The sequence below is a fragment of the Hydra vulgaris genome, chromosome 08 (assembly GCF_038396675.1).
Source record: "Hydra vulgaris chromosome 08, alternate assembly HydraT2T_AEP".
NCBI lineage: Eukaryota > Metazoa > Cnidaria > Hydrozoa > Anthoathecata > Hydridae > Hydra > Hydra vulgaris.
In genome coordinates this window covers 8,383,193-8,388,754 of record NC_088927.1, presented here as the reverse complement: position 1 = coordinate 8,388,754, position 5,562 = coordinate 8,383,193, and the positions used below count along the sequence as shown (strand labels likewise).

At 25.4% G+C, this 5,562-nt stretch overlaps 1 long non-coding RNA gene across 1 annotated transcript; it reads right to left on the bottom strand.

Moving 5' to 3' along the window:
• Positions 1 to 308: 308 nt before the first annotated feature.
• On the bottom strand, positions 309 to 3,475 carry LOC136084151 (uncharacterized). The gene is made up of 2 exons (XR_010640363.1): positions 3,260 to 3,475; positions 309 to 503 (listed from the first exon to the last, which is right to left on the bottom strand). It is a non-coding gene; the product is annotated as an uncharacterized LOC136084151 (long non-coding RNA).
• Between the last annotated feature and the right edge of the window lie 2,087 nt (positions 3,476 to 5,562).

Below are 5,562 nucleotides of genomic sequence, written 5' to 3'. Positions count from 1 at the left end.
TTCCTGGTATTACATGCGCATTTAAAACTTTCCAGAATACGCATTATTTACGAATATTTGTTAGCCATTTTATCGTGTCAAACGCGCATTAAAAATAGACATCAGATGCGTATAAAGACAGGTATACAATACGACGCCAACTGAGTATCAAACTCGCATTTAAACACGTATAAAACACGATAACCAGAGAATATTCAGTACAATTTTATTAACTAATATGAATTCATAACATAATGATAATGACTAGCAGTAAGCAACCCGTAATACGGGTTATGAGTTATTAAATCATTAATAACAATAAAAACACATTAATAACTTGATATATTATCTAAAAAATTAAATACAAATTTATCTATAAATGTTTTAACTTTGACTATCCCTATCAGCAACGCCATTGCTTATAGTTAACGACATAAAGACCGCATTAACATCAGTTGAGTTCTTTTTAAAATCTACACAACACAAGTACCAGAAAAGGACAGTCAAGTAAAGCCTGCAAATACCTAAAAAAAGACATGAAAAAAAAATTACAATTTTTAATTACAAAAGTACTATTTGCATTTTATTGTTAGTAGAATTAGGATAATAATAACAGAAAATATATGAACCTGTCATTTCAAAAAGGGCACAAGTCAGTGGTGTACACTGGAGTTTTAGATGTTTGAGTTTTGACACTTACAGGCATTGTGCAAACTTCAAACTTTTTATGTTAATGCTCATATCAAAAAAGAATGTTCCGCAAAGAATCGGGGTGATTGGAGCTTGGGAACAAGAAAACCCTAATTTTTGGGCCATCCCAGTCCTTAACATGGGAGCAACGAATTTATAAAATATTTTCTTCACTATTTTTATCTAAATTCATATTATATTTTATCTAAATTCATATTCATCAACAAATTTCAAGTTTCATGCAATAGTCTCTTAGTGTTAAGTTTTTATGACCCTGCAATGTTTAGAGCTCCCTCAAATTGAGGGGGGTTAAAACTTTATATGGTCATAGTTTTTAAAAAATAAGAGATTATTGCATGAAATTTGAAATTTGTTGATGAATATAAATTTAGACAAAAATAGTAAAGAAAATACTTTATAAACTTGTTGCTCCAACATTAAGGACTGGGTGGGCCCAAAAATTAGGGTTTTTTTGTTCCCAAGCTCCAATCACCCCAATTCTATGCAAAACATTATTTTTTGATATAAGCATAAACATACAAAAGTTTGGAGTTAACACAATGCCTGTAAGTGTCAAAACTCAAACATCTAAAAATCCAGTGTACACCACTGCAAGTCCATTTACTAAAACTTTTCAAAATCAACAAAAATATGATTTTTATTAAAATAATGTCTAGGTTGCTAAAGAAATTAAACAAAGAAGTAGATAAATAAAGAACGCATATAACTTATGTATTTTTTATTTTTTATAAAAAAAACATAAATCATACAGAGATTTTTAATTCAAACTTATAAACTAACTGCTAAAAGTTTTGGGCTTATGTCTTATTATCCTTTTCGACTTATGTCTTATTATCCTTTTCGAAATGACAGGTTTATATATTCTGTCTACAGAATAATTAAAAAAGATTATAAAAAGGCTAGACAACACAATATATACATTGTTACTATAGTAACGCTGGCAAATAACACCACAACTTAATAAGATATTTTATTAACTTAAATACTTGGACTAAAAAGATTTTATTTATTTCAATATTTGAACAATCAAGGGACAATTATAGTTAAACAATTTGAGCAACTATATCATAAAATAGCAAGAAACTCGTAAAATATTTCTTATAAATGGTCATTATCATTTGTGGTTTTAAGAAATACGTAAGAGCTCAGTAATTACATAAGTTTTATTAAATCTCCCTCTCATCTAAGAGAGAGAGAGAGAGAGAGAGAGAGAGAGAGAGAGAGAGAGAGAGAGAGAGAGAGAGAGAGAGAAAGTAAGTGCTTCCAAAGCAGCATGTTAACAAATGTAAAAAAGCACAGAATAAATAGTAGTAACTGGTTTTATTATGTTACCAGTAAACACAATTATTTTTATCTTGATTGAAAGCTAATTTCCAGCATTTCTTAATTAAGCTCCAGCTTCTCTTTAACTATTGACTAATGATTAATAGAGTAAATTTCACATCATACTAAATTTACAAAATTAAAACCATGTTTCAACAGTTAGCTAACTAATCAAAAGATGACAAAGGGAAGACAAACTAAAAAAAAAAGAAAAAAGAACATATTTATGATAGAAATTATAAAGAAAAAATAAAATTATTTGGATTTAAAAGTGTTAATTGTTACTATAAATAGTTAAACTCATACTTTGCTTTGTTCTGAAGTGTCTAAAGTAAAATCAAATTAACAGACATTAACACTGCTTGACACTGAATTCTGTCAAGTAAGTTTTCTGCACGCCGAGTTGCATTTCTTACATTTCAACAACGATTAGTTTCATCCTGCCTAGGTCTATTTTTTTCATTTGACAACTATTTTTCAAGTTGCATATTAGCATTTTACATTAAAAACTTCGTTGAGCCTAATACTATCTATTTCAATTTCACTGTTATCATTAAACATATTACCAGTAATCTTACTATTGTTATAATTGAATAAATGAACGTAAAAGAATCTTACAAATTGTGATCTTTTCTAATCAAAGACTTTATTTAAACTTAAGATTTATTGAAATCCATATCTTTTTATATGTTTATATACATAAGTCGTTTATCAAAAATATTAAACAATATTTATTTACACCAATTATTTTTAATTTAACAAAGAATCTACAATGCACAAAATTATTTTTACCTTAATGAACAAAAATAATAAATGCACAATCTTGTATAAAAAATTGATGCAATGTCAGTCAGTATATTTTACTCTAAAGTGTATATATATATATATATATATATATATATATATATATATATATATATATATATATATATATATATATATATATATATATATATATATATATATATATATATATGTGTATATATATATATATATATATATATATATATAGATAGATATATATATATATATATGTATATATATATGTTTTTATATATATATATATATATATATATATATATATATATATATATATATATATATATAAATAAACTGAAATATAGGCAGTTAAGTTTATAAACATTCGTGTCAACAAATTACAGTCAGTTTTCCATGTTAAATACACAAAATATATATCTAATATAATATATATCAAATATAAAATAAAACTAAATAGTAAACTTACTCAAACCAGTATCAGTTACACCGTTTGAAGTAAATAAAAAAAACTTCTGTTCTTTTCAATCACTCTAAAAAATAACTTTCAGCTCTTTCCAATACCAATAAAAAAAAAGAAAAACTCGCTTAGCTGAGTTGCCTAGTTTATAAGAATCTGAAAACAGATAAGTAAAAAACCAAGAACAAACAAACATTTATTTGTTAGAACTACTATATTTAAACAAATTAAATTAACCAAAGAATAACACCAACTCTACTTAAAAGCTAAAAAAATTTTCAGCTCAAATTTGCTTGCAGACCTTGCTTGTAAAATAAAATGTGAATAAGAAACACATTTAGAAAAGCCTAGAAAAAATTCATAGAAATTTACATACATTTGTTCTTTTATATTGCATAAATCCATCATATGATAAATCTGAAATGAAAAAATGTAATGAATAAGTAAATACAAAGAAAAATATCAAATATGAATCAAAAATCAATATATCTGATAGAGATAAGATGTCATGATAAGAGAGTAGTAGTTATTAAATATTGTTATTTCATGTTAGCTTTTAGAAAGCAAATCATGTTGGTACTTCATGGTTCTAAAAATTCAAATTAAGATATAAACAAAATGTATATACGGCAAAATGATTTTTCTTGAATGGCTTTTAGTGAATGATTAAAAGCAGTGAGTTTCAATAATAAAACCACTTATAATTTTTAACAATAGACACCAACATAAAGGTAAGCCAAATGTAATAACATTAGTAACATAAATAACAACTTTACGCAAAATCTTGCTCAACACGTTTGCCAAATCACACACTTTGAAAACATGGAAACAACATAATATAAACATAATATAAACTATAAAACAAAATACATTTATTTAACTTTATATAACATATATGAACACCTCATATAATATTTATATACACAATAGATACATTTTATAGTATTTTAATGACACATTTATAAAACAATTACATAACAGTGTTATGTAATTGTGATTATTACATATGTGTTATTAACACATATTACCACATACATATATTTATCAAAAACTTTTTAACTTCGAACATAATATAAACATATATGCAAACTATAAACATATATAACTTGAATTGCGCGAACAAAAAATTTAAAAATGACATGAAAAAATCTAAAAAGATTCATATATAAAAACATATATTTTGTAATAAAATATCAAATTATAATCATATTTAATTTAAATCAAATACTTATTGAATAAAGAAAAAAAAACAGATAGAAGAACTGCAATCCTTATAACAAAACTTAACGTTTAGCAACAATAAAATGTCAGTGTTGGCTCGAAGTTTTAAATTATTTTTCTAAATTTTTTAAAACAGTAAAAAAAAAAAGGTAATAGTATAACAGAAATGTTAATAAAATAATAATCAACATAATAAAATTGGCAAGTTATGAAATGATAGGATTTATAATATATTTGAATTATATTAATTTAGGACTTCATAAAACTAAATAAATTTAAAAGTAGTAATAAATATTTTTATGATAAAGTTTTAGTAGTTTTTTTAGTACAAAAAAGTAATGTAATTGTATTGGAGATATGCGATATTGCTTAAGCAGAACGATATCTCTTCATACAACTTTTCATGTATTCCTGACTATTCCTTTTCATTCCAGACTAACTTTTTACTAAATTTCTCAAGAAAAAACTTTTTAATTTAAATTTTGCTTTCACAATATCAGTTTAAGCATGCGCTTTAAAGCAAAGATTTTCGTTTTTCCGTTATATTTTGATATTTGATCAAAATCGGGTACGATATCGTATCCGATTTTAATCAAATATTAAATAATACGCATTTTTTATAAATAAGTGGTATTGAACTCGAATTCGGAACTTAAAACTAAATGCGTATTTTTCTGGTATCAACGGCGGTATGTTATACGTGATCAATACTCCGAGTATTTACAATACTAGATATGCCGACTGGGGAGCTTCCGGGGTCATATTATTCCATATGTCAGCAACTCAGTAAGAAAAACTATATTTACTAATCTAAGCGAAAACCGGGGTTATATTTTATAAATATGACTCCGGGTGTAGCTATTGTTGTTAATTACAAAGAACATAGATTGTTCTGTACAAACTAGTTTGTGAAAAGTTTTAAAACATGTTACTAAGTCACTTTTAAGGCGCCGAACTTCAAGTGATTCCAAACCAAACAACTGTTGTTGATTATAGTAAGACAAATTTCATAGTTTCTACTTTTCTTCTTCCTTTGGACACATTTAAGTAATTTAAATAATCCGATTTGGTGTGGCGACCAAACTTGAGAA